General features: G+C 36.2%; 1 protein-coding gene across 2 annotated transcripts in view; it reads right to left on the reverse strand.

Annotated features, from left to right (window-relative positions):
• LOC127448106 (histone deacetylase 4-like) overlaps positions 1 to 22,237 on the reverse strand; it is a 288,908-nt gene extending 266,671 nt beyond the window's left edge. For both annotated transcript variants that reach the window (XM_051710403.1, XM_051710401.1), the window contains exon 1: positions 22,109 to 22,237. The gene's annotated coding sequence lies outside the window, so the exon portion shown is untranslated. The remainder of the gene's footprint in view (positions 1 to 22,108) is intronic.
• Positions 22,238 to 27,291: the final 5,054 nt, after the last annotated feature.

The following is a 27,291-nucleotide window of genomic DNA, read 5'->3' on the forward strand; positions in this document are numbered from 1 at the left end:
ACGCAAGAACTGACACAAGTTCAACACACCCGAAAGAGCAGTGCTGTTTACAACCGAGTAGGAGGAATGCTGTACAGAAGCTTTGTTGGTTTTGATCTGTATTTGTATCTGTTTCATTACTCACAATGGTGCGTCTTTTTGCTTATCCTGGATGTCTCAACCGAGAGAAGAACATGAGATTACATCAGTAACATGCCAGCACGAATTCATCACACGAAAGACCACGTGAACTCAGCGCTCTCATGAATGCATATACTTCAGCTGACCAGAAGCAAGGGTTTATAGTTAAAAAGTACTTCAATATTGATCTTTTTCGCACCAAAAGTTCTGGAGTCGTATGGATGAATTTTATGCTGACTGTCTGCTCTTCTTGACCATCCACTTGCATTTTATATGACCAACTGAGCTGAGATATTATTCTTCAAACGTGTTCTGCAGAAAAAGTCATACACACTAGGTATTGGGTGAACTATCCCTTTAAAGAGATCAACCAGGGATTGCCTTGCAATCGGTCGATAACGTTTGATATAATGAGCACCCCTGGCATAGCGTAAAGCATCTATCTTGTGATTTAAGAACCGATATCGGGATTGTTCAAATGAAGATTGCAGCTAGCTGAAACTGTAAGTGACCAACTTAAGGCTTTCTACATAGGCACCAACTGAACAACTGTATGTTATATAAATGCTGCCGTACAGTATCATCATATCATGCTGCCTACCTTCATGTTTGGAATCCTTAAAATGCTGTCTATCTAGGCAGCTCACTAGTTTTGAAACAGAGCCAATGGAACTTTATACTCAACACAAGTTGAGGTGCACATGAATCATTAGGGCTTTTACTTTTCCCCGCTGTCAATCATGGACATCTGACACGTTGGTGTCCCCTACACGCAAAAATACGTGCCAAAGGCCACACCAAAAGGACGCCATGACACATTTTTGACATGCAGCGAGGCGGGTGTTGCCCACCCTTACCAATCTGCCACGCTAACACACTGCCTCCCGGCTTGCCATATTTGCTGTCACAAAGCTTATCGGAACTGACAATAGCAAGCACATGTCAAGCAGACATAGCACAGCTAGTCTAATGCACTGTGTACATTTTTCCTTATGTCCACCTGGAACAAAGGGAACCTGTCTATCAGCATAACAACAACAGTATCTGGAGCAGTCTAGCGCACAGCAGGACATCAAAGCTTAACCATGTTATGTAACCATACAAATAAGCTATTCCAGGACGAATGAGGAATCTAGTAGGGATGGGATGATATGGTTATCTTACGATTCGGTTCGATATAAGATATGAGGTTCACGATTCAATGTAATCTCGATTCGATATAATAACACTTAAAATGACAAAATATTACAGAAACTTTTTTATTTTCTGATTTTTTTTTTAAATAATTTCTCATCAAAATAAAGTTCTTTAATACACAATATAAATGCTTAAAGTTTAAATAATAAGAGTTGCTCATATACCTTTCACATCTGAAAGTGAAAGTTAAAGTGGAGATTTAGAGTAAAAAAGGACTTAAATATTGTTCTGTTTCTCACCACACCTATTACTGTATATCACTTCTGAAGATATTTAAACACTGGAGTCATATGGATTACATTTATGTTTCCTTTATGTCATTTTTGGAGCTAAAAAGGTCTGATCTCCATTCACTTGCATTGTATGGACCTACAGAGCTGAGATATTTTTCTAAAAATCTTAGTTTGTGTTCTGCTGAAGAAAGTAAGTCATACACATCTGGGATGGCATGAGGGTGAGTAAGTGATGAGACCATATTCATTTTTGGGTGAACTTTGGGTATCCCTTTTATTTTTTTTATTTTTTTACAACAGGGCCCAAACGAGGCAGTTCACTTGTTATTTATCTAACAGATATAATAGACAACAAAACCAAAACTCAAGTAAGCCTTAAAATAAAAGAGTAATCTTGGGATTTTAAGAATAAATCAGGATCGTGAAGATCGCAATTAATAAGACAATCAATATTTTCACCCAACCCTGTTAAATATAGAGAATGAGTTGTATGGACTGCTTTTATTATATATGTATGGTGCTTTGGAATCATTTCAAGGCTTGAAAGCTTCAGTCCTCGTTCACTGTAACTGCATGAAAATGAGAGACCAGGACGGTCTTCAAAATTTCTCTTTTTGTGTTTTACGTAAGAAAGAAATTCAAGTAAATGATCACAAAATTATAATTTTTGGGTGAACTATCCCTTTAAATAACAATGAGACACCAAGTCAGAAAAGTAGGAAGAAAGAAACTCAGAACAGTCAATCCCAATTAAACATGCCAAGAAAATTTGATTTAATCCTAGCAACTCCCAAAGCTGCCGTGAATTTACCGTACACACCATGAAAGGGTGATACATCACAGGCCCCTGAATGAAGCAAAGCATAATACTCCATTAATCTGTTTGTTTTAGAGAAGCACACAGCGAGGAAACAATCTTTACGGGATGCCTGATTTTCCAGTGTTTCTCTCGAAATAAGTATGGCGTCTCACTGGGTCCAGGTGGCGTGGATTACATGTGCTGGAGGGAGTTTAGATCCAGCTCCTCCGGCAGTCTTTTGCACTTGCTGTCATCACATGTCTCACATGGCACCGTTCCCGCCTCAAGAGCGCAATAAACAGAGCGCAAGTGGACATGCTTGGACACAGAGGATCTCAGAGGATAAATGGGTGGAGACTTCTGCAAGTGCCACACTGGTGTTGTGTAATTAAAGAAATTGTTGTTTATATAATTTTTTTGTTCAATGAATTTTTGCTAAATCCCTCTGAGAAGCCCCAAGAGGCCTTTAAAGGCATAGTTCATCCAAAATAAATATTCGTTTCCTCACCCTCACGTCCTTCCAAACTGGTATTATTTTCTTTCTCCAAACTGCTCATTTAATGTAAAGTGTTATGAAAGTGTTATGGAACTTCAAAAAGGACAAAAAGCAAACAAGTATCATAGACGCAGTCCATATGATTTGTGCGCTATAATCCAAGTCTTCTGAAGAGATCAAAATTGAATTTTAAATTGAAAATCTTCCTCTAAATGTTGAAAAATGCGACCACAAATAAAATATGAAAGCAACGGCAGAAAGGAGGATTAACAATGAACCAATTTTGGTCTGTACATCACCCTAGTGTCGGCGCTACGGAAGGCCATTTTAGTGCAGTGGGTGGACTTTTTCAGACGGTCCCTTACGCAGCGTAGGTGAATATACAACAAAACTTCAAACATAAAACTACCCCACATAGAATTAACAGTCTGCCCATGAAAAAGACTCTTTAATAAAAGCACAAAAAAAAAAAAAAAAAAAAAAGAATGGATGAAAATAGCGCATTACAGCACAAAGGGTTAAGACAATCAAATCACAAAATAAGATGTGCCATATTCATACAGTCTGCATACACTGACATGCCGGTTCTTTCCCCTAAAAACAAGAACGAACATTAAGTGTTTGAACTTGAGCTCTTTATCACTCAGTAGTGAAGTTCACACCAGCAGGAGTCATGTAAGTAAATTACATTGTTTATTATATTTCGCCTAAAATGTACGAAGTATCAATCCTTTTTGTCTTTGATTTTCCTGATTTTTAGTTTAAGTTCGTTTATCTAATTTTATGAGTCTTTTTTATAAGAAGGGGAAAAAGAAAAAAGGAAAAAAGAATATTTAAATAAAATGCCTAATATTAACTGCCTGTCTTCGTTATGAGGGAAAAGAGGCGATGTTAATTTCAGAGCTAAAAGGGAATTGTTGTCCAAAGGCCGCCCAAAATATGATTTAAAAGACCTTTTCACTCAGAAAGGAAAGATCATGATGCTATCATCGGTGGCTAATTTCTGATTTCAATAGATAAAGAGGCGAACGTAACGACTCAAGTAATGGTAGGAATACATTAAAAACTGTGTTAAGGACTATAGGTCATAGCAGTTGCATAGCATTATTTCTAGTTAGTCTGAATGTTCATTATTTTTTATGTGCGTTTCCCAAAACTGCACTTAACATGAATGTGCTACTTAAGAGAGTTGCTGTCCCTGTGCTTGGTGCTGAAATGTGATCGTATAGTGCTGCTCGTCACTGTAACTTCATTATACTGTATTTGTGAGCAACTTTATAAACATTTGTAATTTTCCTTGCTGGAAATGTTTATACACTCTTAACCTAATTAATTACACAATTACATATTGTTTTGCAATAATTTGTGTTGAACAATCTATTTATCTTACACAATCACTGCTTCGTTCATCAGGTGCGCATTTTTAATATTCATTTTCACAAACTGCTCTGTTGGTCAAGATGAAAATTTCCAGGATCAGTGAAGACAGCGGAGGCCCTGTGTATGGTCCTGCCAATGACAAGCATTAATTGAATCTAGCGAGGTTCACTGTTATTGCGGAGCGCAAAATAAGGAGACATGTGGAAGCTGCGCTTTCGGGACATTCACCAATCAAAGGAAGGACTGCTCTATACTCCCAAAAGTGATAATGATAACAGCAATGCTACACAACAGGAGCGTCGTACACAATGCGTGATGCATGCGAGAGCGCCCTTGGGTGTCAGAGGTGAAGAGGAGACGAGGATGAGGAGCCAATATACAGACGAATTTCATGCATGGCAGCAAGTTATTGACATTTTTCCTTCTCTCTCTGACACATGTATAATGATATTAAATGAGAATAAAGTTGAACTATCACAGAGTCTACTTTAAATAAATAATTAAGGGGTGCGAAGTATCACATAATTTATATCTATATGCATATCTATATGCCTCACACAAAGCTCTCGCTTTGCTTCAGAAAATGCAAACAAATAAACAAATCTAAACCAATCAGAACTGTGCTATATTGTTTATTGCAAAAAAACATACCTGGCTGTTAACAAAAGTGCATTCTTATCTCAAATTTGACAAATATTCGAATTTTAATTTGACAGCCTTAATTTGGAAATCTTATGCACAAATCATATGGAATACTTTTATGGTGCTTTTTTTGGAGTTTATATTGATATAACGCCACATCATTGCCCACCACAGCTTAATGTGGAATGAGTCAATGATCTTTTGGGCTATATCATTTAATATGACTATTAGTACTTAATATGAAGTAGAAAAAAACCCATAAAATATGTTACCTATAAGGTATCAGAGTTAGAAGTTGACCGATAGTGGATTTTGTCAATACCAATAACTAATAAGGCAGATAAAAGTTTAAACCGGTTAAAAGCTCATTTTTACAAGATGTCTTTTTTTTTTATTTTATTTTTTTATAGATTAAATCAATGACAATTTGACAATCAAATTCAAATCTCTATATGGCCAAGTGTAATCATTAAACAGCAGAAGGATTTAATTTAATGAAATAATACACAATCTGCACGCTTCAGAATGAATGAGATGTGCCGCTCTGCTCGGTCATATTCACACATACACAAACAGATCGAACGTGATGCAGATAATGCGGTGTGTTTAGTGTATGAGAGGCTGTGAACACTCACACAAACCCCTCCGGTGCTGCTCTGATATCTCAGCTCACGAGTATTTCAACATTTCATTTAGAATGTGGAGCTTATTAAAAACTACCACACATCAGGAACTCCAATGTCCATCAAAATAAAAGTTCCGCCAAAATAAAAGCTGTTTAACTGGATGCGTGAAATTGCAACAGAAAAATATTACTATTATATAGAAACATTTAATAGCAATAATACTACTAGAAACAATAATAACATATGGTTGAATTATTATTAACATTATTATTTAAAATTATTACTATTATTGTTATTATTAATATTATTATTTTTATTATTATTTCTTTTGTAAGCAATATCACAGAAATAATTGTATTGAATATCGACACACTGTGATTAAGCCATAATAGCCTTGTGCCAGAGGTAATCAGATTTTTTTAAATTAATATCTTCATTTTGTTAAGCTCTGTTGTGAAACATTTTATTTGACCAAAAAAAAAAAAAAAAAAAGTTGAAAAATGTATTATATTTTTTTTTTTTATTAAAGCTTTGTGTATTCATTTGATAAAACAATGTTTTGATGAAAACATTTAATTGAAACATAAAACCTGGAATCCAGAAAAATTCAAATGGGAAATGCAGTATTAGCAACTAAAAGTGTTGTTTTTTTTCGACAACTGGTGTTCCTCAGGGACCAGTGCTTGGACACCTTGAACCTGTCATTAAGGCACACGGCTTCTCCTACCAGTGCTACACAGATGATACGCAGCTCTACCTGTCGTTCCAGCCTGATGACCCCACCGTCTCAGCTTATCTCTGCCTGCCTCTCGGAGATCTCAGCTTGGATGAAGGAACGTCACCTACAGCTTGTCAACCTTGCCAAAACAGAAATTCTCATGATCTCAGCCAACCCGTCTGTTGACCACAACCTCTCTATTCATCTTGGTTTAACTACACTAACGCCAACCAAGACAGCTCAGAACTTGAGTGGTGGTGGATGACCAGTTTCATTTCACTGCCAACATCTCAACAACCGCTGGGTCTTGCAAATTCGTGCTTATCGACATCAGAAAAATCAGACCTTTCCTGTCTGAATATGCTACAAAGCTCCTGATCCAAGCTCTGGTCATTTCAAGACTGGACTATACTGTAATGACCTGTTGGCTGGTCTGCCAGCTAGTAGGATTAAGCCACTGCAGATGGTCCAGAACGCTGCTGCAGCGCGGCTGGTCTTACGTCACACCACTCTTGATTTCACTCCACTGGCTGCCAGCAGCTTCCGACATCAAATTCAAGGATTTGACTATGGCCTTCAGGACAGCCAATGGAACAGCACCCTCTTACTTTAATTCACTCCTCCAGGCTCCCTGTGGTCAATGAACGTGCGGCGCCTGGTGGTCCCGTCACAAAGAGGCACAAAGTCCATGTCACGATCATTCACTCTCTCTGTTCCTTTGTGGTGGAATGAGCTTCCAACCTCCACACAATCTGCTGATACAATCTCAGCATTCAAGAAACTGCTGAAAACACATCTGTTCCGTGAGTACTTCACCAATCCATACTAAATGCACTTACTATTTAACAATAAAAAATAAAAAAAATCCTTGTCTGTCTCTTTCTTCCGTGCTAGCAATTTTACTACTCCAGCCACTGCGAGAACTTGGCAGTGCGATACTGCGGATACTGTTGACTTTGTATGACAAATTGCTTGTTATGTTCCTCATGTTTAAGTAGCTTTGGATAAAAGCATCTGCTAAATGACTAAATGTAAGTCCTTTTCTATGTGATTTCATCTGTAATTTGAGGCATGTTATTTGTTGCCGAAGTTTCGATTTAGTATCAATACCGACGTACCAGGGCTGGAATTTTGGTATTGGAGCAACCCTATAACAGAGTATATCACCAATTTTGAGAAATCTCTCCTCCAGCTCATTAGCTATTCATGAAGTGCACAGAGTTTACATAAATTCAGTCAAATGCATTTTAAACATTAGCTGTAATGACATAAATCATTACGACATGCATGGATTGGAATTTTTTTGTTTTGATATTTTTGCACATCCCCTTTTCTTGTACAGGAAAGAGTAGTTGGACATTCTGCCTGATATCTCATTTTACGTTTCACAGACGAAAGAACTGACCAACATGAGATGAACATGTCTTGAGGGTGAGTAAACAATAACAGAATTGTTGTTTTTGGGTGAGCTATTCCTTTAAAAGCAGCCATAGAAACAGTGGTGGCCGTCTACAGGAGGCATAATGATTTTCTTCAGAGTGTTTAGTGGCGTGAACTTCCTCTCTGACCTATACACTACAGCTCAGAGAACACAGGGCGACTACCTACATCCCAAACCACAAACAGCCCCAAACTGTGTGAACCACAGGGATACAAAGTTAATTTGAGGGGAAACCCCTGATATAAAACTCAAAGTAAGCGTTCAGTAGCAGTGGGGTGAGGAATCTTGTTTAAAGTGCTGCAGGGAGAGACGCAGCTTCCCCTTGAGGGGCGCAGCTATTCTCAGCACAGGACTATTTTAGTAAAAGGGTCTGTCTCGCATGAATTTAGCTCACCTGTCATGAACATATCAAAACATGTTAACTGTACCTTTTAAAAAGAGGTCAAACATTATCTCTTTCAAAATAGCACTACTGGCTTTGCAGAGTAAACTGTATAACTTTTGCATTAAATTTAGGTGCAGCTTTCCACAATATGCCTCACAGGATGATTATCACATTGGCTTGCTCTCTCTAGCGAGAACTTGCATGGGAAGGTTCGTATTTTCAAGAGGCTGGTTTCCATGCTCTGTGGCCATCGCACTGTGTCAGTTATTTCATCCATGTTGCTCAGACCTCACGTACCAAAACAACGTCATTCTAACTTCTCAAGTGTCTAAGCATCTTATAACACATATAAACACACACAGAAATGAAAAAAAAAAAACACCTGCTATATTATATTAGTCAGTGCTATATAAGATAATGCACACAAACAATCAGAACCAAAAATATTAAAGAAGGGGTTTTGGCCTTCTTTTTTAAAAATTATTGTTTAAGAAACAAATGTTGAAAGTGGACTAAGGGTGAATCGATAACAAAATGTTTGCTTTGGGAAGATAATCACACTAAAATTACTTTAAAATGTATAATGTTTATAATTTTGAATCAGTGTGTTTAAATTTAATAAATAAGTTTTATTGTAAGTCCCTTACCGTTTTCCTTTTTTTTTTTTTTAGATTAATGAGGGATGTCTATATATATATACACACATATATACACACACACACACACACACACACACACACACACACACACACACAACTGGTCAAAAGTTTTGAAACACTTACTCATTCTTTATTATATTTTTTTTTTCTCCACATTTTAGAATAATAGTAAAGTCATTAAAACTATGGAATAACGTAAATGGAACAATGGGAATTATGTTGTGACTAAACAAAATCCAAAATAAATCAAAACTGTGTTATATTTTAGCATCTTCAAAGTAGTCACCCTCTGCCTAGAATTTGCAGACATGTACTCTTGACATTTTCTCAACCAACTTCTTGAGGTATCACCCTGGGATGATTTTTAAACAGTATTGAAGGAGTTCCCATCTATGTTGGGCACTTATTGGCTGCTTTTCTTTATTATTTGATCTAAGTCATCAATTTCAAAAACTTTTTTTTTTTTGTTAAATGTTAGATTTATAATGCAATAAATTAATATGGTGGCACAATTATATTTTTGTCTACAAAACTAATTTCAAACATTTAAGCAGCCTGCAGATCAAAAGATTTTTAAGATCATGAGAAACATTTCAGTCAAGTGTTTCAAAACTTTTGACCAGTAGTGTAGCTGTGTGTGTATAATATATATATGTTTTTTTTTTTTTTTTTTCAAATTGTTTTTCAACGTTTTTTGTAATCAACACTATGCCACAAATGCTGTCGATTAAGATGAACTTGTATTTAACCTGGAACATTCCTTTAATTAATATCTTTGTTCTATTGTTTTCATTTATTTTGCTTGTAATTTGTTTCTTTGTTCTTTTTGTTACTGGCTGTTTACTTGTTTGTCAAAACTGTGAAGCAATGTTTGTTTGCATAAATGAAAGAGTTTCATCTCATTGTTTTAATTTATTTAGTCTATATTTATAATTTTTTTAATAAACTGTATTCAAAAGCATATTAGTTTTTGCTGTATTACTAGGACTGCATAATTACAATACCATCATTTACAATATCATAAAACATCTTTTGCATTATCCTCCATTTCCCACAGCCCATACATGTGACCAAGTATGCCAGCTACCTCTATACACTAACATTAACTACATGCCAAGATATTTGAATATAATAACTGCACCAAAATAATAATAATAATAATATTATATATATATATATATATATATATATATAAAAAAGGGGGGGTACGACGTCATGCAAATGACGGTCAAGCGTCCACTGGCCATGACTGCTCATGTCTGGGTATGTGAGTGTAACCTGGGGCACATGGAAGGGAGTCTGGGACTAGATTGAGACGTGGGCAGCTGTCTAGGGCGACCATCTTTGAGGGGCTGATCTGACTGACACAGGCTGACAGGCTCGAGGAGGAAAGTGATGCTAAAGATCACAGCAAGAATATGACACCCAATCCAATATGACACGATGCTTCCTGTTTTTATACAATACTCGCCACCGCTCACTCATGTACACTGCAGGAGATAACAAGACAGCACAAGACAAATATAATATAATGCCACTACTTATGCCTGCACTCACAGAGCTAATGAATGTTTAACAACTAAATGACTGCACCTTAAAATGTGTCAACTCCAAAACTGTTCTATATACAGTATATATATATATATATATATATATATATATATATACACATATATATATACACACACAGTTGTGCTCAAAAGTTTGCATACCATGGCAGACAATTTGCATTCTTCTGCACGAAAGCTGTGCATGGGACGCTCTTGGACTTTCCAGCACGACAATGACCCTAAGCACAAGGCCAAGTTGGTTACAGCAGAAAAAGGTGAAAGTTCTGGAGTGGCCATCACAGTCTCCTGACCTTAATATCATTAAGCCACTCTGGGGAGCTCTCAAACGTGCAGTTCATGCAAGACGACCAAAGACTTTGCATGACCTGGAAGCATTTTGCAAAGACGAATGGTCAGCTATACCACCTGCAAGAATTTGAGGCCTCATAGACAACTAATACAAAAGACTGCACGCTGTCATTGATGCTAAAGGGGACAATACACAGTATTAAGAACTAAGGGTATGCAGACTTTTGAACAGGGGTCATTTCATTTTTTTCTTTGTTGCCATGCTCTGTTTTATGATTGTGTCATTCTGTTATAACCTACAGTTGAATATGAATCCCATAAGAAATAACAGAAATGTGTTTTGCCTGCTCACTCATGTTTTCTTTAAAAATGGTACAAATATTACCAATTCTCCAAGGGTATGCAAACATTTGAGCACAACGGTGTATATATACATATACACACACACACACACACATACACACACACACATATACAGCTGAAGTCAGAAGTTTACACATACCTTAGCCAAATACATTTAAACTCAGTTTTTCACAATTCCTGACATTTAATCATAGAAAACATTCCCTGGCTTAGGTCAGTTAGGTTCACTACTTTATTTTAAGAATGTGAAATGTCAGAATAATAGTAGAGAGAATTATTTCTTTCAGCTTTTATTTCTTTCATCACATTCCCAGTGGGTCACAAGTTTACATACATTTTCGTATTTGGTAGCATTGCCTTTAAATTGTTTCAATTGGGTCAAACGTTTTGGGTAGCCTTCCACAAGCTTCTCACAATAAGTTGCTGGAATTTTGGCCCATTCTTCCAGACAGAACTGGTGTAACTGAGTCAGGTCTGTAGGCCTCCTTGCTCGCACACACTTTTTCAGTTCTGCCCACAAATTTTCTATCGGACTGAGGTCAGGGCTTTGTGATGGCCACTCCAATACCTTAACTTTGTTGTCCTTAAGCCATTTTGCCATAACCTTGGAGGTATGCTTGAAGTGTACCAGTCCCTCCTGCAGCAAAGCACCCACCCCCATGCTTCACGGTTGGGATGGTGTTCTTCGGCTTGCAAGCCTCACCCTTTTTCCTCCAAACATAACGATGGTCATTATGGCCAAACAGTTCAATTTCTGTTTCATCAGACAAGAGGACATTTCTCCAAAAAGTAAGATCTTTGTCCCCATGTGCACTTGCAAACTGTAATCTGGATGTTGTATGGCGGTTTTGGAGCAGTGGCTTCTTCCTTGCTGAGCAGCCTTTCAGGTTATGTCGATATAGGACTCGTTTTACTGTGGATATAGATACTTGTCTACCTGTTTCCTCCAGCATCTTCACAAGGTCCTTTGCTGTTGTTCTGGGATTGATTTGCACTTTTCGCACCAAACTGCGTTCATCTCTAGGAGACAGAATGCGTCTCCTTCCATGATGGCTGTGTGGTCCCATGGTGTTTATACTTGCAAACTATTGCTTGTACAGATGAACGTGGTACCTTCAGGCATTTGGAAATTGCTCCTAAGGATGAACCACACTTGTGGAGGTCTACCATTTTTTTCGGAGGTCTTTTGATTTCTTTTTGATTTTCCGATGATGTCAAGCAAAGAGGCACCGAGTTTGAAGGTAGCCCTTAAAATACATCCACAGGTGCACCTCTAATTGACTCCAATTAACCAATTAGCCTCTCAGAAGCTAACTGGCTAATTGACTAAATGCTTGACATTTTCTGGAATTTTCCAAGCTGCTTAAAGGCAGTTAACTTAGTGTATGTAAACTTCTCACCCACTGGAATTGTGATAGTGAATTAAAAGTGAACCTGTAAACAATGTCATGCACAAAGTAGATGTCCTAAACGACTTGCCAAAACTATAGTTTGCTAATATGAAATCTGTGGAGTGGTTAAAAAATTAGTTGTAATGACTTCAAGCTAAATGTCTGACTTCAACTGTATATACAGTATACACACAGTGCATATACATATACTGTATATATACTGTACTCTATATATATATATATATATATATATATATATATATATATATATATATATATATATATATATATATATATATATATATATTTGACTACTGTTTTTCCATTATGTTAAATATAAAATAAATTTGCCATTTATTACTGTTAGAAGCAATGTTAACAGAAAATTGAAATGCAGTTAACAATTAATTGATCAAATTATAACCAACAATAGATCACTGATTAGTCATTATTACCATACATGAGAGTGAGCAGTTTGTGGTTGGATAGGGCTGAATGAGTCTAGCTGAGAATTGGCATAATTGAAGCAAAGCCTTCTGGATCTCTTTTCCACTACTGACCATGAAATCTCTTTTTGCTTCAGCTAAAACCCAGCTAAAGCTCTTTGTGTCACATTCCATTAAAAACTACAAAGTTACGCAACTTTTGAGGGAACTGTATTTCAAAGAAACTCTGTGTCTGCTCCCAAGCAGTGATTTTAAGCATTTCTTACCAGAGCTGACGTGGTACCCTGATGTTTCATGCCACTAAATTCAATCATATGCCACTCTGGCCAAATGTTTCATTAAGGAATTCGCTCAACCACTGACGATGTGCTTTGGCAGAGCAAACTAATGCAAGACATGGTAACCAACATTGAGCAATAGACTGTGTAGTTTATAACAGCGATTTGGTAACATAGGTCTTTATTAAAGGGATAGTTCACCCAGAAATGAAAATTCTGCCATTATTTACCCTCATGTTGTTCCAAACCTTTATTCAATCTTTTCTGTGGAACACAAAGGAGATTTGTTTTTTACAATTTTCAACAACAGCATATGGTTTGGAACTACATGAGTGTGAGTAAATAACATTTTCATTTGAGTGAAATATTCCTTAAACAGTCTGATGAGCATCACGTTGCAAGCAAGGCTTCAACATCTCCATTTTCATAGAGGCCTGTCCGTTTTCAGATAAACAATGAACAGGAAATGAGCCTTGTGACTGAGGCAGACAAATCACTCTCTCTCTCTCTCTCTCTCTCTCTCTCTCTCTCTGCAGTCATTCACTTTCTCCCTGATTGTTGTCTGCCTTCCATGTCCTCTACTAGTTCTGCCAGCCCAGTGTTGCGTTGTAACAGTTTCATTCAATGGCAAAGACCAAAACGGTCACATTTAGTATACAATGAGTTTCACACCACCTTGACTGAAACACTGCACCAACATTTAGTATTCATTAAACCCATCATATAAACAAACAAGCTTTTCATTATTACAGTCTTGGAGATGTTTAGGACGCACACGAATTGCCAAATGATCCCAAGCCTAGCCAAGTTCTGCCAGAGCACAATGGTAAAACAAAACAAGCAATTGAGCGAACGTAAAGTGACATGGGTAATAAATTATTCCAAATTTCTGAGGCGACAGCACCCAAGCCAGGATCAGTCACTGAATTTAATATCAAACTTAAGGATGAAGTGTGTAGCCTAATTTCTGTGCCACTAGTGTCACCAAGCGGAATGGCACAGAATCGTTCTCAAACTGCCTTTACTGAACAAACAGATAGTTCAGCCAAAAAGCTCATGGCATTGGTTGAGCCAATGTTATTATGTCGAGGTAGTCGGGATGCTCGAACAAACGGAGCGATGTTTTGATGGAGCCAAAGCGTTTTCACGTTTTGGGGGATTCAACCTAAGAATGGCTTACTTATAGTTGTATCTGCATATTATCGCAGCAGTTTCCTGGAGAAATGAACACCAGAGTAAAACTGCAGATTACAATTTCATAAATACTTCTTTTTCACTTTGTTCCTTACACAATGATATCTTATGACACCAAACACTTTTTCAATAGCGCATGACTTGTTTGCATTACACAACCACCACCATTTAAAAGCTTATTAAAAAGCGATCAAATTGTGCAGTAGACTGATAGAGTGTTGCACTTGCTATGTAAAGGACCGGAGTACGAGGGCACCAAAACTGTCCTAGAAGCACCAAAAAATGACAGGGTTGCTTCAGCAAACGCATTTTTCATCTTACATTAGCTTTTTATGACACTATCGGACTACTTATATGATGGATAATTTGCACCCATTCACTTGCATTGTATGAACCTACAGAGCTGAATTCTGATACCAAAATTTTTACACTCCAAAAAGCACACAAAGGCATCACAAAAGTAATCCATATGACTCCAGTGGTTAGATTAATGTCTTCAGAAGGGATATGATAGGTGTGAATGAAAAACGGATCAATGAAAAAGATCAATTAGCAAAAAAAGTCATTTTTTGCTAGAAATTCTTCTCCCTGCCCAGAAGGGTGCGGTATGCATGAAGAATGTGAATCACCAAAAACACAAGAAGAATGTGATCTGTTTTTCACACACACCTATCATTTCGCTTCTGAAGACATTGATTTAACCTCTGGAGTCTTATGGATTACTTTTATGCTGATTTATGAGATTTTTGAAGCTTCCAAATTTTGGCACCCATTCACTTACATTGTATGGACCTACAGAGCGGAGAAATTTGTGTTCTTCTGAAGAGAGAAACTCACACATCTGGGACGGCATAAGTGAGTGTGGCAGATAGACCCGCCCCTCCCTCTCGTCATCATCACCCCGCCTCTGAGGGCCATCCTTTAGCCAGGCTCACGACAGGAGAGGGCAGGAGAGAGAAGAGGCGCATAATTAATAAGCCTCGTTTAGGCACACATGATGTGCGTTTGGCCTCATCACCGCTGCGTAAACGTAAAGCATGCCTCTTCTCTGGAAGCCGGCTTCTATTCTCCATGTGTGCACACACTGGCATCCTCATCCAGGAGCAGAGCAGGGAGGGTTCCGGCCAAATTAGATGCATGCTGGACCTGAACCCCCAGACCCCCTGCGCGAATTAGATGCGATGCCGGGGATTGAAGCACGCATTGCGGCCAACGGGCACAGATGCCGGGCAGCCGCCGGACCTCGCCCACAACCTCGATCCTCCTCTGGACACTCCCCATCCTACATGATACCCCCTTTCACCGTGAGGACGCCAGAACTTCCCTTTAAGCAAAATTTGCGTGTCGAGTGTCTTTAAAAGGAAACACCCTGACGTTATATCTTTATGTGTTTCTTATCGTAAAGAAAATTGGCAATACACAGCTCTATTTATAAGAGAGAGTTTGTTTTTTGTGAGTTAAAGATGGATCGAAGTAAACAAAAAGGTGAGACAGTGTAGTCTTCGCCCATTTTACACTGCAACAAAATAATTTTTTGATTCGTTTTTGTTTTGGCTTGTTTTCCAATATAAATATCTAAAACTCCTATAAAACATTGTACATTTATTTTAGCAGCTATACTGCATAAAATAAATGTGTTACCTGAGAATGTTGAATATAATAAAAAATTCTAATATTTATAAATATCTAAAAATCACCTGAGAAGCAGCATATAAGATATTTAGATTTGCTTTCAGAGGATACATCATAAGTAGCCTATATTTTGTCCTTACTGCACTAGGAGAAATATAAACAGGTGAAAAAATGCACTTATATACAAAATACTTACGTATATTCAAGATACATTCTCTGAAAGCAAGTCTATGTGTCTATGTGTTGCTTCTAAAGTAAATGTATCTTGTTTTAGGGATTTTTAGACCATTTTAAATGGAAAACAAGACAAAAACACATGATAACAATAGAACTTTTTTCAGTACATTTTTTACTGAATTTTTCCTTTTATTCAGTGAATGTAATTTAGAGGTATTTTTAAAAGATGATTTTGACTTCTTTATCGTTAGTAAGCATGTTTACTATAACCTTTTAACTCGGGCACAAGCTGAATACTCGGTTAAGATCTTATGACTAATCGTTGCAATATTTGCCCGAATAGTCAAATAATCAATCTAACAATCATTCGATTAGTCGATTATCAAAATAATCGCTAGTTGCAGCAAGGACTTCACATCACGATAATTGCTGAAGCATTTATCACGGTATACGGTATTATCACAGATTTAGCTACTTGTCTTGTACTTTTTAATTTAAAAGATTACAAAGAAAGTAACTTTGCAAAGATCAAACCATATAAGACATTGTAGCCAATGTTTCTATTTTGCATTTATCTAATGTATTACGGTTTATTTTCACTGCAAATGAACAAGAACCAACAATGGTAACATTTTGATTAAAAAGTTTAATTGAAAAAGAAACATGAATTTTAGAGTTTCCTAGTAATTTGGTATGTCTTCCTATTGTCTCATCCTATTGTATGTCTTCTTACATTGGTATGTCCTATCCTAAGAGTTAAAGTGCTGGGAATGTTGATTTATTGATGGCAATGCCACAGTGCATTCAGAAAAATCTAAACAATTTAGGTTATCTAGAAATTGTCACTGCATTTTGAAGTGCTCATGATAACAATACTGTGCATGTTAATTATCACGGTATACCTTACTATCGAATATCTGCAAATGACTAGTTGCAGCCCTAGTTACATAACAGAATGGAGCCAGGTGGCTGGAGGGGTGGGGTTAAAAGTAAGAGATTCATGAAATCAGCAGAAAAGAAAAGTTGATTTAGAGGCGGAGCAAGTTATTACATTTTAATGGAAGATTACATAAAATGAGCACAGATGAATCGTTCACAACAAGAGCAGGAAGATTAAAACAGATATTTTTGATTCCATCTTGACTTGGAGTTCATTTACCACCATCCTGTGAGTAACAGACAAACACAAGGCCCCAGGGACATTAAGACAATGTGCTAGATAATAATGTTTGTGACAAACATCCAATTTTCCACTTTGGAAAAAAATCTTTTTACGGATCGACAGTCATCCTTGTCATCCGTCCAGCCGCATTTACCACCTACGGTTACATCCTGTCTCCCTTTATCGTGTTTCTTCACTAATCATCATGTAAGACGGGCAGAAGCCAAAAACTCTCTCTCTCATTTCTCCTCAGCCACAGATGCAGTATACGGTGCAATCTGCCAACGTCCATGAGTCATCTAGCACTGTTAATTATGTACCCTAAGGAGTAGAATTGATTAGCAAGGGCCTCAAACTGATTTAAATTGTTATTTGAGACTATTTAAACCATGGGTCTACACAAAGCCATTTAGCCACATCCACTAAGCTCACTCGTTATTCAGAATTTTACTTAGCCAATCACATAGATTGGGAAGACAGAGAGATAAGTGAGGCTGGGTGCATTAACTGAGGATGCGTTTCAGAGTGGGAAAGCTCAGTCTTGCACTTTAGCCAATGAATGCTGGAAAATTAATTATTCAATAAGACAAGTCAAGATAGGTTGAGTCGAATGTCAATCACTCTGCCAAACAGACAGTACGAGAGCAGAGGTGCAGACTTGATGGATATATAAAGAATATATGTGTAAAAGTTTTCTTTTGAGTAGCTGGATTTAGTTAATCAGCACATGAATCAAACTAGTTAAAACACATGGGTGAATTTCACATTTTGTGACATTTTTTTCAAGGCAATTGAGGATTTTTCTCCCCAAAATGTACTTTTAAGTTTATTAATTTTTTATTATTTTGAGTAATTCACACTATTGTGAAACTGTAATTGTCAACAGATTCTCATTTCAATTATGTACTTATTTTTTCCAATTTAAATCAGCATAAATTAAAGGCAGGACAAAAAATACTGCCATGATGTACAGACACTTTACAATAAAAAATAAAAATTATATATATATATATATATATATATATATATATATATATATATATATATATATATATATATATATATATTCTGCATTACAGTAATAAAAATAAGATTTATTTCACATAATTAGAATGTGGGGGGGTGGGGCATGCTTAATTGTCATAAAAATAATGTCACACTGCAAAAAAAATCGTAATAATTAGCAAAAATCATTTCAGGGTGAAACATGACTGGGAAATTTTCATGACAGATATCGTGAAATTATTTAGCCATACAGGAAAAAGCAAGGAATAAGCAAACATATTCCAGGAAAAAGTGTTCTAGCATTATAAAACCACTGTTATAAAACAGCATTGTGTCAAAAAGAGCAAAACTAGGGTCATGCTAGACTGGATTAACTCTCTGCTGCCAAGTTTTCAGAAGGCTGCTTTGACCTTCTTCCTGTGGGGCCTAGAATATACAAGGTCTGATTGCCGGTCCTTGAGAGACGGAATGTGGATAGACGAGAGAGCTTCCTACAGCCTGTGATTAATCTCCGGATTTATATGCCTGTGCATGATGCCACATGTTGGAGCTTCAAACACTGCCTCTGTGTGACAGCTGCCAAGACTGACAGCATGATATAACAACCATCGGACAAAGCAGCCTCACCACAGAACATAAAAACTGCCAAGGAAAGTTTATAAACCATTGTAACATGTTAACCCTCATGTTCTGTTTGAGGTCTGAGAGACACCAAGGCTGGTTTAATCAGACTGATCTCACTAAAATCGAAAACAGTAGATTGAGTTTTCTTTAGCTAAAATTGGTAAGTGCTTACTGAAATGTGAAACACTGCTCCCAGTGGCTAAAGCGATAAGTGTTGTTGCGCGAATGATCACGTGTGAGCTCCATTTTCCCGGGAAAAAATGTCCACAGAGGGGCGCCAAAAGAGAGTTGTGAAGCGAGTTGTTTTAAGCTGTACGGGATGTAATACAGTGAAGAGGAACGCATGTTTTATAAACTAGGGATGCACCGATACCACTTTTTCTCTTCCGATCCAATTCCGATATCTGAAATCTCAGTATCGGCCGATACCGATGCCAAGCCGATACCAGTGTTGTTTTTTTGCATAATCAGTTTAGAATCCCTTTACCTTAATGTGTGGAACTAATTGGGAGTACTATTTAATATGTAAAGAAACACAAACCTCTAACTACATATTATTTCAGTATAAATGTATAGCTTATTGAGAAACACTTTATTATTAACTAGTATACTGGATTATGTAGAAGCAAAATTAACAGTAATTCAAGTCTAAGTGTTCAGTAGAAAAGAAACCAGTGTTTTGTTTTTTTGTTTTTTTCCAAAAATGTTTCAACTTGCATCTGGACTTTAAAGGATTCAGATCTCTTTTTTGTTCAATTTAGTTGTAAGACATCAGTCCACTTTCTAAACTCTATGCTCAATAATTCGATTCACTAATAATATGCATTTAGAATGGCACCGGAGGTGCATTTTATCAGAATTTAAATAAGAAGCGAATTAAACTACTGTGAACTTGCCTACAAACAGACACATACAGGACTTCCTGGAGAGTTTAGAAATAAATACTTTTTATTGTTTAATTCATAATATTGTTAAGTAAAAAATTCACAGCAAAAAATCCTAATGTTATCAAGGGTTTTGTCTTGTTTTCCATTTAAAATGGTCTAAATATCCTTAAAACAAGACACATTTACTTTAGAAGCAACATATAAGATATTTAGACTTGCTTTAAGAGAATGTATCTTAAATATAAGTGTATTTTGTATATAAGTGTATTTTTTCACTTGGTTATACTTCTGCAAGTGCAGTAAAGACAAAATATACTTATATTCAAGATCTATTTTCTAAAAGCAAGCCTAAATATCTTATATGCTGCTTCTCAGGTGAATGCATCTTTTTTTAAAGGATTTTTAGACATTTTTAAATATTTGTATTTTTAATATTATATTCAACATTCTCAGTTAACACATTTTTCTTCTGCAGTATAGCTGCTAAAGAAAATGTACATTGTTTTAAAGGAGTTTTAGATATTTATATTGGAATACAAGCCAAAACAAAAACAAATCAAAAACGTATTTTGTTACAGTGTATAATGGGGCGAAGACTACCCTCTCTCACATTTCTGTTCATTTCAATCCATCTTTAACTCAAAAAAAAATAACTATCTTATTTATAAAGCTGCGTATTGCCAATTTTCTTAACAAAATTTCGAAAATTCTAAAATTTCCTAAATTCTGGGAACCTTTATGCAACATTACATCATAAAACAGTCTACAAGCAAGGTGCAGAGACCTATCTTTGTGCCTTAAAAGGTAATGCATTATTTATCCCTAAATGTAGAAAATAATTATAATATAAAACATATTGAAAATCTATCCATTATAATTCTTCATAAACTTATGGTATATACAGTATATATAAAGAAAAACAAGAAATAACCATTTTGACTCGTCACTTGTTTATTTAAAAAAAATAAATAAATAAATAAATATTGTGGTTAACTTAAAGGGGTAGTTTACCCAAAAATTTAAATTCTCTCATCATTTACTCACTCTCAAGCCACCCCAGATGTGTATGACTTTCTTTCTTCTGCAGAACACAAAATGAAGATTTTTAGAAGAATAGCTCAGCTCTGTAGGTCCTCACAATGCAAGTGAATGGTGACCAGAACTCAAAAGGTCCAAAAAGGTCAGCATAAAAGTAATCCATGACTTCAGTTGTTAAATCCATGTCTTCCAAAGCAATAAGATAGGTGTAGATGAGAAACAGATACATTTTTAAGCCCTTTTACTATAAATATTGAAGTACTTTATTTACTTTAAATCTCCACCCCAACCAGTAGGTGGCTGAATGTGAAAGTGAAAGTAACTTCCACAAAATGAAAGTGTAGCTTTATAGTAAAAAAGGACTTAAACATGGTCCTGTTAATATTATCTGTTTCTCACCTAGACCTATCATATTACTTCAGATTTAACCACTGGAGTCATATGGATTACTTTTATGCTGTCTTCATGTTCTTTATGGACCTTCTAAGTTCCGGTCACCATTCACTTGCATTGTATGGACCTACAGAGCTGATAGATTTTTCTAAAACTCTGTGTTCTGCTGAAGAAATTAAGTCATACACATCTGGGATGGCATGAGGGTGAGTAAATGATGAGAGAATTTACATTTTTTTGGTGAACTATTCCTTTAAGGCAATTACAATGGAAGTGAATGGGCCCAGTCCAAAAACCTTAATACATACGGTTTTAAAAGTATGACCATGCACAAGACGCAAACAGTATACGTGTACACATGATCTTAGTGTGATAAAATCACTTTCTAATCTAATCTTTGTACAGTTATTACCAATATTACAAATGTGTTGTCATGACAACGAAACGATGACAGGCTAAACCCTGTAATGCAGGTAAATCCCAGATTTTAATCATACTAAAATTATGTTAAAACGTTTAATGCTTACGTCTTGTGGCTATACGTTTGAAACAGTGTGTGTTTTAAGATTTATGGACTGGCCCCATTCACTTTCATTGCCTTTCTGTAACCGCCGTTCGTTTATTTTGTTTTTTGTTTTTTTGTTTTTAATAAAAGAGTGACGAGTTGATAAACTTCACAGCACAAATGCTGTTAATTGTGCTTAAATTATATTAACTCCGGAATTTTTTATTTTATTTTATTTTTTTATTTTTTAAGTTTTGCAGAGACGATTAAAAAAATGAAGATACAAACTCCGAGTTACGATTCAACACACACACACACACACACACACACACACACACACACACACACACACACATTGTTTTGATTGTTTCATCTGCACTGTGAACGTCCACAAGTTTCTTTTCGTTATTGAAGTGATCAGTGCATTTAAGGATAAAAACATCTGAATCAGCGCTCACCTCTCCGCAGCTCCGCCGCGATCGGACGCACCGCACCGGACTTTATTCCCGTTGGAGAGCGCGCCAGCAGCAGATCCACTCACTGACGGATTCCGCCATTCTGGATTGTGGCAAGCGGATCACGTGTCGAGTCCCCAGCGCATTTCCTCCAGAGGCGGGCGCAAAGAGCAGGGGAGCCTGTCGTCTACACATGGACAAGCCAGTTTCCGATAAACTGCTGTGTTCTATGTTCTGTTCCTTACAAAAATCTATCACAGTAACCATATTTTCCTTTAAAAAATACAATATTGTTAATACAGTGAAACTGTGGTATCTTGTTATCTTGTATCACTGAATGAGCCATCACAACTAAAAGAAATGACACAAAATGACAGAATGATTTGTTTTTGTTTTTTTATTTTATTTTACAGGGTTCCAATGATCATTGAAATATCCTAAATAAAGTAAAAAAAAAAAAAATATTATTATTATTATTATTATTTTGTTTGTTTGTGTGTGTGTGTGTGTGTGTGTGTGTGTGTGTGTGTGTGTATGTGTACATAATTTATACAAAGCACGTTTCCAAATTGCACAATACTTGCACAAGCACCTGCCCATATTGCATTGCATGTATTATTTATTGTCGTTTCCTATTCTGTATTAACATTTATGTCTACTGCTGTAACGCTTCAGTTTCCTATGGGATGAATACGGTTATAGCCTATCAATAAAATAGTATAGATATTGCCTGGAAAACTCAATTTAATTAATGAAATCCTTAAAAGTCATGGAAATTTCTAGTGAATATATTTTTTTCCTAATTATGCTCAACTTTTTTTACATAAAAAAAAAAAAAAACTTTTTTAAACAAACAGTTTAAAGACAATTTCTTTACCCCAAATGCATAAACAAATGGACATTAAATATTAAATTGAGTTGAAATTATTCAACTCAGTTGAAATTAAGGAAAAAAAACTATTACATATAATTTTGCGGTAATTATACAAAAATATTTGAGTGCAGAATTCCATGATTGTCAAGCAGTCCAGAAAGCTGTGTAATAAATATATACATACAGTGGATATAAAAAGTCTACACATCCCTGTTAAAACAGCAGGTTTTTGTGATGAAAAAAATGAAACAAAGATAAATCATAACAGACTTTTTGCACCTTTAATGTAAAAATTACAACCTATGCAATGCCACTGAAAACCAAAGTGACACATTTCAGAGAAAAAAAATACTTAACTGCATAAGTGTGCACACCCTTTTATAATTGGGTATGTGGCTGTGTTCAGAATCAACCAATCATCAAACTCGTGAAATAGTACACAACTGTCTTCACCTGAAGTGACTCTGATTAACTCCAAATAAATCTCAGCTGTTCTTGTAGGATTTTTCTGACATTTTCTTGGTTGCAGCTACAACAAGTGCCATGGGCTACAAAGAGCTTACAAAGCATCAACGGGATCTCATTGCTGAAAGGTATCACTCAGGTGAGGGCTACAACAAATTTTCCAAGGCATTAGATATACCATGGAACACAGTGAAGACAGTCATCAACAAGTGGAGAAAGTATGGCACAACAGTGACATTATCAAGAACAGGATGTCCCTCCAAAATTGATGAAAAGACAAAGAGAAAACTGGTCAGGGAGGCTGTCAAGAGGCCTACAGCAACATTAAAGGAGCTGCAGCTCTTTCTGGCAAGTACTGGCTGCTCCCTACATGTGACAACTATTTCCCGTATTCATCTGTCTGGGCTCTGGGGTAGGGTGGCAAGACCAAGCCTTTTCTGATTAATAAAAATAAAATAAAAACATCCAAGCCTGGCAAAAACCTATATCCAGTCTCCCAAACCATGAGGAAAAATGTGTTATGGTCTGATGAGACCAAGATTAAACTTTTTGCCCAAAATTGTAAAAGGTATATTTGGTGCAAAAACAACACAGCACATCAGCAAAAGAACACCACACCCACAGTGAAGCATGGTGGTGGCAGCATCATGCTTTCAGGCTGCTTTTCTTCAGCTGGAACTGGGGCTTTAGTGAAGGTGGAGGGAATCATGAATAACTCCAAGTACCAGTCAGTTTTGGCACAGAACCTTCTAGCGTCTGCTAGAAAGCTGAAAATGAAGAGATCTTTCAGCATGACAATGATCCAAAGCACACATCCAAATCAACAAAAGAATGGCTTCAGCAAAAAAAGATTAATGTTTTGGAATGGCCCAGCCAGAGCCCAGACCTGAATCCTATAGGAAAGGACTTATCGTGGAGGGACCTGAAGAGGGCCGTACACAGGAGATGCCCTCGCAATTTGACCGATCTGGAACGTTTTTGCAAAGAAGAGTGGGAAAATATTCCTAAGTCAAGATGTGCCAAGCTAATAGACTCTTATTCAAACAGACTGAGTGCTGTAATAAAATCAAAGGGTGCTTCAACTGAGTATTAGTTCAGAGATGTGCACACTTATTCAGTTAGGTTTTTCTAAGTTTATTTTTATTTTTTTCTCTCTCTCTGAAATGTGTCACTTTGGTTTTCAGTGGCATTGCATAAGTTGTCATTTTTACATTTAAAAGTGCAAAAATTCTGATTTATCTTTTATTTAATTTTTTGTTTAATTTTTTACATCACAAAAACCTGCTGTTTTAACAGGGGTGTGTAGACTTTTTATATCCACTGTAAGCATTTTAATTTTGTAACAAAATTCCATCAAACTGAAATTAATCATCTTGAACAAAATAAAAAATAAAAATATAAAGTTTTAATTAATCTTTTTTTTAATTTTAGTTTTTAAAGTTTACGTTTGTTAAAAATTCACAATTCAATTTGATTGTGTTGATCTTATGCGTTAATCTTTAAAATTAGCTAAAATATTTTTTTTTGAGTGCATACATACGTGAAAGCTCTCTCTCGCTCACACACACACCTATTTTAAGCTGAACCTGATCGTGGTTTTGACTCTCATGTGAATGTAAAGCATTGTTGTGGTGACTGTTGTTCTCGGGTTGCCCCGTCTAATACTCAAAGGACTAGATTTTTATCCAGTAAAGAGATTCACAGATCATTCAGATCGTCCTGTATTATACACGATGCCAAGCAAATGGGCCTTTATTGTGTCCTGATCTTCAAGTATAGAAGTCATACAGGTATTTGGTACGTGGTCTTTGTGATGTACAAACATTTTATTTCCTTGTTTTTACCTCCATCTATTTCCTCATTGAATATTAATGTTCACTATTTTTAAGAAAATAGATTAACTTATTTGTCTCTTCTTTTCCTTACAAGTTCAAGAAGGTTCATAGGATGTCAAGCTCCAAAAAAAAAAAAAAAAAAAAAGCACAATAAACAGTTCCTGAGAGCCATATGATAACTTTGTGTGAAAAACAGACCAAAACGGAAGTTGTTATTCACTGATAATCTTGCCCTCCAGTGAAATACTGACTTCTCATTCATGTTTAAATATGGAATCAATACTCATAAAAATTGCAATAGATATTTCTTGCGATGAGTCTTAATGAAATATGCAATTTGTGAAATTCATGTGGCTTTGGTGTTTGTGTTCAGAATCGGTTTGGCAGATTTAGCAGCAGTTTGTGCGCGAGTGTCTGTGTTTAGCAACAAACTAGTTTTCAAGCAGTAACACCTGGCTTAGAGACAGTAATTACCATTTCCAAGCAAATTTAACTTGTCTAATTACTGTCTACAAAGTTGTCAGGCTTCAAAAGCAGAACATGAAAACAAAAACAAGAGGACGAATTAGCTAAATTAGATGCAAGAAGAAAACAAAATGCATTGTAGCTATGATGCACGTTCCATTTTGCTTCTTCATTATTTTCTTCTTTTCATGTTTTTGCTTGCCGTTTTCTCTGTTCTTCATTAGAAGAACTGCAATTACACTTAAGTGAAGGAGAAAAGATTCAGCCGCACACCAGATAAAAAGAGAATTCTTCTGAAACCATACAAAAGCTTTGTTTGAGGAACAGACCAAAATTGAAGTCATTGTTCATTGAATATATTACCCTCTAGCATAGCTCTCACATATCAATTGTATATTCCAACACAATCTCAAGAGTATTCATATGAATTCTTATGTACTGTGTGGTTCTAGTAAACATATTTGACAGTACCTAAAAAGTAAACGTTTTGTGTATACAAAACTTGAAAGTAGTGGTGTAGCCAAGGGTGGGCCGGGGTGGGTCTGGGCCCACACAAATTAGACCCAGGCCCACCCAGAATAATAAAGATTAATTAGTCATTAAATGACTTCAAAACATATTTAAAATGCATAATGTTTGCTTTCTGAAAGGGTGGAAGAACTGTTTGAATGCGCCGCCCTTCTGTTGTTTAGGAAAATTTGGAGAAAAATGTTTTGGCCGAAAACATGGCCCATCCATTTTTATTGAGGCCCACCCAAAAGTAATTTCCTGGCTACGCCATTGCTTGACAGAGGTAATCCATAAATATTGAATTCATGGAATTAATTGGTTGAATTTAATGTGTTTATAATCATTAAGATTAATTAAATGTTCAATGCCATCACATTTATTTCATCCACTTGATGCATTTACCAAACTGGACATTGCAATGGTTTCATTCTGTTCTGTGTGATTTCTGGTGCCATATTCAGCTCATTTCAAAAGGACTGTTACTTTCACCAAGAATAAACTTTAAAATGTTAAATGAATAAAAACTGCATTTGGTATTAATTGTTTTAAACTTGGCATGACAATACATCTAAACGCACAACTTTATAATTACAGTAAACACAAGCACGATTGAAATTTGTGAGCTCTGACAGAGGGGAAGATAATTAGTTAACAACGACTTAGAGGTCTGCATTCCCGCGGAACTCCCACAGGACCCGATTAGATTTCTTGTGTCACGGTATTAAATTTCTAAGTTGAAGGCAGGAGTTGACAGTACTCAGAAAAGAGCCTGAAAAAAAAAATTTGATGTGGATATATATTTCTTTATGTTATTAATTTATGAATGCAAAAAAAAAAAAATTATATATTATTTTCTTTAAGAATTAATTAATTGTTGATAACAATAAACAGAAAATACGACGTAAAAATGTGCACATAGCACATGCATTAAATTATTCAGGCTATGCCAGTCGTCAACGATGCTTTAAAAGAATGGCAGAGCAAAGTGTGGAAACACTGTTTCATCAGACTATGCAGAAACTTGCAGGAGCGGGATG

The sequence above is a fragment of the Myxocyprinus asiaticus genome, chromosome 11, assembly GCF_019703515.2.
Source record: "Myxocyprinus asiaticus isolate MX2 ecotype Aquarium Trade chromosome 11, UBuf_Myxa_2, whole genome shotgun sequence".
Classification (NCBI taxonomy): Eukaryota; Metazoa; Chordata; class Actinopteri; order Cypriniformes; family Catostomidae; genus Myxocyprinus; species Myxocyprinus asiaticus.